At 33.4% G+C, this 12,734-nt stretch overlaps 1 protein-coding gene across 6 annotated transcripts in view; it reads right to left on the bottom strand.

Moving 5' to 3' along the window:
* The window catches only part of LINGO2 (leucine rich repeat and Ig domain containing 2), a 1,156,543-nt gene that overhangs the window by 1,055,152 nt on the left and 88,657 nt on the right, over positions 1 to 12,734 (bottom strand). The gene's annotated exons all lie outside the window — the stretch shown is intronic.

The following is a 12,734-nucleotide window of genomic DNA, read 5'->3' on the forward strand; positions in this document are numbered from 1 at the left end:
AAGAAGTAATAGAGTCTTTATATCACCTTTTGTGCAATTAATCAAAAGCGCTAGTAGGTCTGACAGCAACAAAGCAGCAAAGAAACTACAACCTGTATTTCCAAAAATATATGAAGACTAGCTGGAGACCTAAGTGAAAATTCAGTACAGAATAAGTTTATCAAAAGGAACTCATAATTGGAATCACAGACATGCAAATTTAATTCCCACATTCAGAGAACTATTCAACCAAATTTTCAGGAGAATTAGCCTGAACTGCCTTGTGAGAATGGGATAAAGGTATACTTTGAGGTAACATGGCATATGTAAAGACCAGTAGCTTCCTACAAGTATTATGGGCCGATCCTTTGCTTTTAAAAAGATTTTTTGTTGTTGTTAAATCACTTTCACTAGTGTTTTATAATAGTCTTTATAAGTGATTTTTTAGAGATTATCCATCACACAGAGTGAATTATGCTTATATTGGTTAATAACACCTATAGCTTTAAAAGAAATAATATCTGTAACATTCTAGTTCTCTCCAGTAACAGAAAAAATGAAGACTGGCATACAAAGGAGAATACAGGAGTAAATTTTTTTTCATTTGTCAAAGACTTTTATTCCTTCACAAAGAACATACTCATATGAATAATGAGTTCTGAGTCTCATTAAATTCTAAGTTCCTCAAATGTACAAACTGTTATCTTCCTTTTCACGTCTACCTAAGCTAGCACATATCCTGGCTCAAGTTCAGTTCTTTATCTTAAAGAACTGTGTGTGTGTGTGTACGTGTGTGTGTATATCACATGTATGTGGATGTCTCTATGAATATACACTAATTCCATGATACTATGCTAGCGCCTAGGGGGGAACAGTGATTGCACCACTACCTTTTTAGTGCTTGGGTACCATGTGCCATTCTTACATAATGAAATAAATAGTGCTTTTTGAGCACAATATTTGGTATTGTAATATTGTTTTGGTATATTAAAATATACCAAGTAAGAAACATTATATCTACAGACACATAATGACATTTACATACTATATTAAAATTTTGAATCTAACAAAGGATGTTTAGAAAGCATCCTCTCCACTTCTATAATCTTCAAAGAGGAACAAATGCCAACTCAAAAAGCAGTACCTCTTCATTAAGAATAACTTTTTATTTGATTTAAGAACTCGCCATAGGGGCTCCTGGGGTGGCTTAGTCCCTTAAACGTCCGACTTTGGCTCAGGTCATAATCTCATGGTCTGTGAGTTTGAGCCCCGCGTTAGGCTCTGTGCTGATAGCTCGGAGCCTGGAGCCTGCTCTGGATTCTGTCTCCATTTCTCTCTCCCTCTATTCCTCCCCTGCTCATGCTCTGTTCTGTCTCTCAAAAATCAATAAACATTAAAAAAAATTTTTAAAAAGAGGTTGCCATAAAAGCTGAATATGAACATGACAATAAGCCAAAATAAAATGTAACAGAATCTCCAAATATACTTGAGGAAACACAAGAATATTAAAGTGATCAGAAATGCAGTTTTTAATAGAACACAACATTGCTATAACCACAGCTTATCATAATGGCTACTATAGTTCTACCTATAACACCCACCTCCTTCCCCCAAAATGATTCTAAGTATCACTTCAAACAAGTGTTGGGAAAAAAAAAAACAAGTGTTGGGATTATTTTTTAAACAATTACAGAAGAGGAAAATATTCAGAGTTACCTTGCAACCATCTTTTTACCACTTTCTGAACTTGTGTAGAGTTATAAAGTGCCTTTATAGCAGCTGGGAAATGTTACACAAAAATGTACTTGATTCCACAATGACATTAGTCATGAAATATTTTATTAAGATTGCATTTTTGAAGAAACAGTTAAATAATACTTATTACGGGGGCACCTGGTGGTGGCTGAGTCAGTTGAGCATGGCTTTGGCTCAGGTCATGACCTCGGGGTTCGCTACCGTCAGCACAGATCCCACTTCAGATCCTCTGTCCCCCTCTCTCTCCACACCTCCCCTGCTTGTGCTCTCTCTCAAAAACAAATAAAAAACATTAAAAATACTTATTATGAGTTTCAAAATTTCTTCATTTTAATAGTTTTAACTTATTAATGAGTGATAATTTATTTCACCTGCTACTGATCTACAATAATGATGTTCATTCCACATTTATCTTTCATAATTATACATTTTATTTGATATTTCATAACAGGTCTATAATCTTTCTGTTTTAAATGTATTGTCCATTTAATTTATTTTTTTTACTTTATATATTCAAAACACTTTTAATGAAACTACATCATTAACATATGGAATAAAAATCAAATGATTAATATTGTCTTTCTTCCTAGTATTAAAATCATCAGTAGGGAAGTTAGTAATTGAGACACAGGTTCTTGTCCTCAAAGATTTTCAAGTCTGCCTTTCCTAGTTAATATCCAGAAGTATAGCAATAGGGTATACCGAATATAGATCCACATATTATGTCAATTTTTTAATCACCAAATGGCCACAATAGAGACCATGCATATCAAAACTAAATTATAATAGATGCAGAGGAAGGAAAATGATGAAACAAGAATTGGATTCAGATCCCAGCTTCAAGTTTTACAAGCTGGGTCTCATAAATAAGTCATATAACCTCTATGATATTTGTTTCTCTAATTTTAAATCTGGACAAGAGCATTTATTCTCCCAGTTATCAAGGTTTAACCGGCTTGTGCAGGTAAGGTGCTTAATATCATGACTGCAAACAGTTAGTACCCAATGAGAGTGAGTACTGCTTAGGAGAGAAGTACTTAGGAGAGAAGAAATACTAAGGAGTGAGAATCTCCTGACATCAAAAATTCTTTTAGGTTAATCTCAAGCAGCTCTGCACTGCCAGTACAGAGCCTGATGTGGGGCTTGAACTCACAAACTGTGAGATCATGAACTGAGCTGAAGTCAAGAGTCAGATGCTTAACCCTGGTGCCCTGTGATGTCAACATTTTTATCATACCTTTAAACTTTTTATTCTGCAATTATGTTCTTTATTTGAAAACTCGTTCAGCCTTTTTTTTTTGTTACAACATTGTGGATTAGTACTCTACATTTTTAAAATTCTGCCATGTAAATCCATAATAACTTACAGACCTGTTTTTAAAAGCTAATAATCTATGAAGGTCAAATTTCTATATAAAGATATTAAAACACTTTTCCTTAAGAGATAATTTCTAGTTTATGTAAGTAATACTAAAAGGTTTATAAAATATTGGTGTCAGATGGGATGCCTTATATTGCATTTACATTTTACTTATTTTGTAGGAAATTGGGGCCCCAAGAAGTGCTATGAATTCTCCTTAGGTACAGAAGCAGCAATAGAGCTGAGAACAGGGATCAGATCTTTTGAATACTATGCCCAAACACTCTATTAATTTGTATTTTTTTTGTAAACTAAAGAATTCAAGCTAAACAAGAACTTGATTAATCATTTTATTTATTCCACAAATATTTGAGGAGTAAGAGGCACTGGAGCAGCTTTGGCATTACAAAATCAAAATAAGACAAATGGCAAATAACATGTTAGAAAAATCTTTATCTACATTAGCAATCAATGAGACATAATTTAAATTAATGTGATGTCATTTTAGGCTAATCAAGAGTTAACTAAGCAGAGCAAGCTCAATGGCTCTATAGAACTGCTTAGAGTTGTCTCTGTATTCTCATGTCACAAAGAAATGTGAGTTTTTTCTATATAATCTCAACATTTACAGTAAAAACTTATTGCTCTTCCAGCATACTGTCTAAAAAGTCATCAAAAAATAAAGTAGGAAGCCATGGGCAATTTTATAAGGAATAGCCTAAGATGGCCCTCGAGCTTCCTGTCCTCTGGTGTATAGGCTCTTTCTAACCTCCTCCCTTTGGGTACGTGTGGGGCCAGGCAACAGGATAGGAGATCGCTTCTGTGATTAGGTTACTAATCAACTGATTTTGAGTTGGGAGATTATCCCTTTAAAAATAGGCCTACCTAATGAGTTGATCCTCTAATAGAAGGAATAATGTTACAGAAAAATTTTCCCACTGTCCTGGAAATAAGCCAGCAGCCAAGTTGTGAACTATCTATGGAGGGTGCCATGTGGCTGGGACCCCAGGGCAGCCTCTAATACTGACAGCAACTCCTTCTGTCACACTCCTACCTTAGAGAGCCAGCACAAAAATGAAGACCTTAGTCCTATGACTGTAAGGAAATGAATTTTGCCAATAATTTGAAAGAGCCTGGAAGGGGCTCTTTCCCTAATCAAACCACCATATGAGGGTACAAATAAATGAACATCTTAATTTCAGCCTTTATAAGACCCTGAACAGAGCACTCAGTTAAAACATGCCAGATCCACTGAAAATGTAAGATACTAAATGTGTTTCTATAAGTAGATAACTGGGGTCATTTTTTATGTAGCAACAGAAAACTAATAGAGGCAAAGAGTAAGTCTTTGTAGTTTATATACTCTCCAAAATACAAAACACAGTGATAGGTACTTAGATAATGTATTCTTATTTGGATGATCTTAATTGGGAACAGTATGTTTCATTCATACTGTCAGTAAACTGCCAAAAAATAAGCTTGCTATCACTTACGTTTGGGTAGAGTCTTGCAGTACTGAATCCTGTGAGATATATATGGCTTGGACTCCTTATCCCCATTTCAGATAAGGAAACAGAATCCCTAAGAGTCATGTTACCAACTCATTTTCTTTCTACTGCACTATTGTCTGCTCTCAACAATTCCTTTCGGTATTCCCTAAACACTTAAGGCCAATGAAGGCACAGTGAAATTTCTTATGAACATAGGGTACCTTATAAAACAAGAATGAGGGTTGTTGCCCTCATTAACTTCATTGCACACTTGATTTCCGCTGTGAACACATTGTCAAACACCTCTCACATGCGAAAAATATGTTAGTTGACTGAATGCAGGCAAAGCTTATTGTATTTCTTCTATTTCTTATTATATTTCTTATATTCTAAGCAAAATATTATTTATAATAATTCTAAGTATAGTGAAGTCCCTGTGACATCTAATATTCTTTATACATTTTTACTTTAATCCTCACAATACCTAGGCAAGGAAACTTTAATTCTTTGCTGAAAATGAGGAAACTGAGTTTTAGAAAGATTAAGTGATTTGATGACAGATTTGATGAAGGTCACACAGCTATTAAACGATGGATGCAGACACAATTCAGGTCTGTCTGCTCTAAAGCTGGTATCATTTCCATGATTTCACGTTACAGTAGTAAGGGAAATTTCAGGGCAGAAAAGTGGCTGAGAATACCAATAAATACCAGGGAGCCTCACACCAGATAGTCCTTTGTTCTTATGGGTATACTTTAAAATATAACCCCTGAATATATCCATACCACACACATTACTTAATATATAAAATGCTCTTATATGTAGTACTATCTTGATCACTTAATTACTTAATGCATTCATGCAGTATCATTGAAATAAAGTTATACACTGTTCTGACCAAGGGAATTTACGTTTATTGTTAAAATTCATGAAACTCTCAAATCCTATTTACAAATTCACATAGATTGTAATATACTTAATAGCACATTTGTAATATATCATGTCTTCTATAGTACGTAAATAAATGAAAAATAGTATTTTGCACTTTGAATTTCCCCATTCTGTCTAATGAACTGTATAAATTTAAGAAAGCCCTAATTAAGCAATTTGCTTCAGGGTTTTACTCAACTCTTGAAATAAGTTATCCTGAGATGCATCTCTTCTAAAAGAGATTCTGTTTCCTACAGAATATAAAAGGTGATCAAAGTTTCTAAGGCACTTAATGGCCCCAAATAATTGTCTTTTTAATTTTTTTAATAAAAACAATTTAAGTATTAAAATATTACACAGACTTTACTTTATATTTAGAAAATGTTCATTTTCCAACTGAGTTAAGAATTTGAAGAGGACAGTTATCCAAGAATGACTGCACCTTTATTTTGTTTCTTAGGCAATCTTCATTTGCCAGCAGTCACTCCCAAGCACCCAGCCTGGTAGTACATTACAACATAAATCTAAATCATTGCAATGTTTTCTCTCAATGTTACATTAAATCCACTGTGACTCTTCAAATAACTCAAATAACCTTTAGCTCTCTTTTTCACCCTCTTCCTTATGTTCTGCTCCTCTAGCCACCTGAAAATTAAAAAAAAAATACTGAAGGAGTATTCTATGATTGAAAAGATAAATTCAATCCTCTTAAAAACAGTCACAGGCAGCTGCAAGAAAATCACTGAAGTGTCTGTGGATAACACAGAGCACCTGAGAACTATAAAGGCTCAGGGAAGGCACCACAAAACTAAATGTTTGTCTGTTTCCACATCATTAAATGAGGAATTCTTACTCCTATTCCAATAGTCATTGCTGCAACAGGCACACAGCAGCCAGCCATTCATTTATCAACTGCATTATTTCATTGCTTAATTGGGAGAAAACACACCTGCAAAGATGATCTTGCCATAACATAAACAAGAGATGCTTCTCAGACTGGAAGAAAATGTTGAATCAAGGAATTAGTAATTGGAAGATTAGGCAACTAGAATATAGAAACTTTCCATTTGTTTGGTTATGAAAGTAAGTATGTTCCAAGGGATTAAAATAAATCAGGGAGGGCTTAAAAAATCTAGCTGGGCTTCAGAAACTATCAGTCACTGGGCCTAAGGAGAATATAGCAACCTGCCTTCAAAGGCTGTATAATTTACCAAGATTCAATAAATTCTCAATACTAACAGCAAGGAGCAAAGATGCTCCCAATTAAGAGCATCTTTCTATTTGGCCACAAATGCATTGCATTATAGATTAGCGGCTATGCTAATTATATAGTACTTAGGCAAATATTAAAATAAGACTGCATTCTCTAGACAGATATCAGCTGACAAGAGGAGGGAGTTTTCAGAGGTATGTGCAGAAGCAAAGGGAAATCATCCTGGAATTAACGGACACATGGATAATGAAGAGTTAATTACATGAGTCTGGCTGCAGGAAGATGCTTGAATTCCTGTTAATTTATTGAAGTGGACACCAACACTGTGTTTTGGGGGTTAGCCAGGAAATAAAGCAGGTGACATGAATAAATGCAAACCAGCAAAATGTGATTGCAAAGTCTGTTTATGAGACAGCATTTCCGTGAACCTAATTATTCGCAAAGCTGTACTGTGCACTTAGTCTAACTCCCTTCTTTTCTATCCTTAGATTAAATTTATTCACATAATAGGTAGAACCATTTTAGTAAAATATTTAGCATTTTTCTATTTCAATTTCATTTTGGGTATTAAATTGAATGGAAATCTACATATTTATATATCAACCATTAGTGTAGACTGGGTTTACATATAAGCTTTTTCCACTTCTGTTGCTTGTGAGTGATTTTTTAAAGTCTAGTGAATAAAAAGCTATTGCATAAAGTGCTTAACTAAATCAATTTATTTCCACATGCATAATTTCTGAAGCTCAATTATATATTTCATCTGTTCAGGTGCCTGCAGTGGTTTTTGCTTCTTCAGAAGGTAGACTGTTTCAATGACTGACCATTATACTAAAAACTCTTTATGTTATACCTAAGGCTTTCTCTATATTCCAACTCTCCCCATTTTATATGAGAAGAAAAAACAATTTGGAAGATAAATGAAATGCATATTTATAAAATCACTGACAGTTTCTTAAAACCTCACCCAAACCAAATGACATTTGATTCTTGCAACTTTGGGAAGAAGACGAATTATATATATGAGGAGTCACTTAAATATAGAAGATTCCAGGCATCTACAATATTTGAAACGTTTAAAAGATACTGACCACTGGAAAGCCCGCAAACATGTGGATAATTACCCTGAACTGCATACTGCACAAAGTATTAACAGTGGATACGGGTGAGAAACAACTCAATGAACTTGGTGAGTGAACAAGGACAGCCACACATCATCTCACAACCAATGTGCTTTTCTCTGCCCTTTGAAATACATAGAGTTAATGCAGAAATGTATGCATTTGAGTGGCGTTAATAAAGCTGGTCATTTGTAAAGGAGCTTGAACATCCAAGGCGTTGATAATAATAATCTACTGAAGTTAGAAGAAAGCTGCTAATAGACCCCAGGCTCTCAGCACTACACTACAGCCTCTTTCATATATAGGTCTAAAATAAAGCCCATTCCCTATTCTAGATGTGAATATACTTCCTATCAATGAGAAATGAAGAATTTAGAGGAATTCAGAACCATTAGACACCCTGCACAGGAAAACAAATACAGCAGTGATTTAAAAAAGAAGAAACATTAATTTTCACCGGGAAAATCAGGCATGGTTTAAAGTGCTTATATCTGGGGGCGCCTGGGTGGCTCAGTCTGTTGAGCGTCCAACTTTGGCTCAGGTCATGATCTCACGGTTTGTGAGTTTCATCCCCGTGTTGGGCTCTGTGCTGACAGCTCAGAGCCTGGAGCCTGATTTGGATTCTTTGTCTCCCTCTCTCTCTGCCCCTCCCCCGTTCACTCTCTGGATCTCTCGGTCTCTCTCTGTCTCTCTCTAAAATAAACATGAAAAAAATGTAAAGTGCTTCTATCTGCAAAGTATGTGCATTTCAAATTGTCTGAGAAAAATGGGTACTTTAGAAATACTTTAATGTGTTATTAGCCTCTCATGTAATTGGCCCTTCTAAGAAATCCTTGTATATAGGCAACTATAACTGTTCAAAATAATGCCTTGATAATTCTAGGAATGCCAGGTACTATCATTATAATAACTAATGCTATCTTAGATACCTATATGACTACAGTTTTAATAGTAGACTAAAGTTATCACAGTAGAATCATGACCACAGTTAGTGGCCCCTAAAAGTTAGTTTTGAAATAAATGTTACTAGCAATCAATCATAAATGTTAAGCAAGTATTTGTACACGGATTATTTTATACAATATCACAGATAACTAAGGAATCCTATTTAAATGAATTTTACAGATATTTGGAAGTTTTCTTTGGAATGATCCTTTCAGGAAAAAAAAAGCACGGTTTGCAAAATTTTTAAATACCATTTCTTTCCAAAATACAATGTGCTTAAGCTAATATAAACTGGTTTGTTTTATCCACGCAGAGTCACCGGCAATATGGATTTCAATCACTGCACCACATTTTGATTTAATATCCTCCCCCCCGCCCACTCTAAGTTGAGCTGAGTTCCTCTTTCAATGAAAGACAGGTTGCTGTTCAAATATGGCAGCTAATGCTTATAATATCTCCTTTTCTCTCAGTTCTTAGTGCAAGACTAATCTCTCAACAAGCCCCTTCTCCACTCACTGCCTCTAACTTCCTGCCCATCAAAACCCAGGCAGAAGCTAAATTTATATTTAAAAAAGCATATCCATTTAGAAAAAAATGATTTTAGACTCTGCTAAATTAAAAGGTTTTGAAATTAGAATATATTAGAAAGCTTTCCTCTGCTGCAGAGAAACACACATGGCTGTGTAAGAGGTACTTTTTTCACAGTTTAGATTTTTTTTTTGCATACTTTTTATTCTTGAATATTCTACCTATGGCAGAATCCACTTAGACTAGCTGTGCAAGCGTCTAATTAATGGAGAAGACAAAGTTTTATGGGTTGGAGGGTGGGAGTAACTTAATACCTAACTCTGATATTCCAGGACTATCTATTATTATCAGACTTTTCTATACATATGCATTAAATAAACATACTTTCTTATCTTTTGAAAGAAAGGCAATTTTTTACTATAACTTAATATATAACAATATTATTATACTATAACTTAATATTGATTATTTTTCTATGTTTCACTTTTAGATCTTTTAGATTCATATGTATGTGTATATATAATATGAATAACATTTTTAAATCTCGTATCTAAATTTTTCATCTTCTTAAATATCATAGAAAACCAAAATTAAAATCTATCCCTTCTTGCAAAGTGGGATTTTTCTAATTGCCTCCCTAATTTTAAGACAAAATATGCTCAATTGTTTCTCCTTATTGCTTAGAACAATCGAAGGGCCTTCTATTCTAGTGGTTCTCAAATCATGATCCTGGTACCAGCAGCATTAGCATCATTTGTGAACTTGTTAGCCATGCAAATTGCCAAGTCCCACCTAGGACCTACTGAATCAGAAGCTATAAAGTTTGGTCTCAGCAATCTACATTTTAAGAGGCTTCCAGGCGATTCCAACATATGCTGAAGCTTGAGAACGACTGTTTCATACAATCAGTGAAGAATGGAAAAATGATTGAAGAAGAACACATGTGGCCACTTATTACTGGCTCTAGCCTCTTACGTTTCCTGGCCACATCCCATCAAAAGCCGTAAGTCCAATCAATCTATTCTAAAAGCTGTGCCACCTGTTATTTTACCTTCGGATTATGCAGTGATATAGTGAACAGAGTTATGAAAACTTTTGGTACATTCATAATTTACAAGAAATCACAAAATATCCAAGTGCCAACTGGAAAAACGTATTACAAAATGTTACCCCTTTCCCAATTAATGACCCCATTTTCACAGTTTCTAAGAAATTATAATTAAATATTATATTTATATAATATATAATTTAATATTATATAATAAAATTATATTATAATTATATTCTCTTCATGAGAATATACTTAAATATTTTCTCTATTTTTCTCCGTGACAAATACCATGTTGTAAATAAGGCTTGTATTAAAGGGGTTCTAACATTAGAAGCTGATGAAGAAAACACACACTCAAATAGTACTTACTCTGTACCAGGAATAGTTTTATGACTTTTCTATTTATTGACCCATTTAATATTCACAGAAACCTTTGAAGTAAACACTAATATCATCACATTCCCAGTATGTGACCTGTCCAAGATCTCATGTCTACTAAGTAGAGAAGGCAAGCAATAAAAGCTCTCAAAGATAAACTACCAATGACAAAGTATAATAATTGCCGAAAGAGAAAATATAACTTGCAAATATACCACCTCCTAATAACTAATAACCCATTTGGAAGGGTATTTGTTAATAAATACCAAGTATAAAGAAATAGGAAAATGAGAAACAGGCAAAGTACAGAAAAAACAGCTAACGTGCATTCAGCAGATTTTTAGTTTTCAGATTACAAAATAAAACCCACTAATAAAAAATAAATAACATCATTTTTCCTTGTAACAATCTTTCTACATTGTTTGAGGCAGGTAAAACACTCAAATAATATGTATATTCTTTGACATATGTATTATTTTATATATATTATATATATATATTTTAACGTAACCAAAACACCAATCTTGACTATCACAGTAAGTGTGATCTTCAGTTAACCACTCAACTTGTAAATTTTCTTTTGGGGTTAGAAATGAAGGATGATATCTCTCATAAAAGTTGTAAAAACTAATAAAGATAACAAACTCAATGTGAGCCAAAACTTTGACTTTATGGAATAATGTGTGTAAAGAAATATAATCTTTTATATAAAAAAGTTAACATTAACACTTTTAAATAACAGAAATACTAATAAATTGCATATTATTATAATATTTTGATATTACAATATCATTATTTAAAATCTACAACTGAAATTATTTTCAAGATTATCGGGTTTTTTTGATATGCACTTGACAAATACAAATTCGTGGTATGCAAAGGCAAGTAATACAAGTAATAAATTCATTTTCTTAGAATCACTTGTGTATTTCTCACTTACAGAATACATCCACTTCTGATGGAGGAGTAATATTCCATTTTATATATATATATACACATATATATACATATATATGTGTATATATATGTATATATATGTGACATAACTTACAAGATATATATAATTACATATTTGCATATATATGTGCATATATACATATACGTGTATATATGCACATATATATATACATAATTACATATATATGTATATATATATATATATATATGTATATATATATGTATATATATATATATATATATGTCACTCCTTCATTCATCAGCAGATGGACATTTGGGCTTTTTCCATAATTTGGCTATTGTTGGTAATGCTGCTATTAATATTGTGGTGCATGTGCCCCTTCGAATCTGTATTTTTGCATCCTTTGTGTAAATACCTAGTAGTGCCATTGCTGTGTGGTAGGGTAGTTCTATTTTTAACTTTCTGAGGAACCCCCATGCTGTTTTCCAAAGTGACTGCACCAGTTTGCATTCCCACCAACAGTGTAAGAGAGATCCCCCTTCTCCACATCCTTGCCAACATCTGTTGTTTCCCGTCTTGTTAATTGTAGCCATTCTGACAGGTGTAAGGTGGTAACCAATTTTACTATATATGTTAACTAACCTAAATTTAAATAACACCTTGAAATTAAAAATAAAGAATATGGCAACTTTTCCCATGTAACTATAGGCATAAATAAAACCTAAAAAGGTCCAAAGATTAAAACATTCCATGAAAAGACTATTTTGACCGAGTTTTAACTATGAATCATTTGTTATAGGATACTACAAATAGAAACTAGATATGCTAAATTCATTTGTGGCTAAAATTCCCTCCTTCTAATCACTTGGGCTTTGGCCAACTAGGGAGCAAAGGAAAAAAACTGGAAATATCTGAGTAAAAATCAGAGGATAGCTTTGGCTAGGAATAGGGACTTTAGACATAATAGGTCATTCCATCATTATGAGAAAGTGATTTAATCAACATCTTTCCTAATGAGAAATAAAATAAACAAATTAAAACATATTTATAATTTTGTTTCTATAA

The sequence above is a fragment of the Panthera onca genome, chromosome D4 (genome assembly GCF_046562875.1).
Source record: "Panthera onca isolate mPanOnc1 chromosome D4, mPanOnc1 haplotype 2, whole genome shotgun sequence".
Taxonomy (NCBI): Eukaryota; Metazoa; Chordata; class Mammalia; order Carnivora; family Felidae; genus Panthera; species Panthera onca.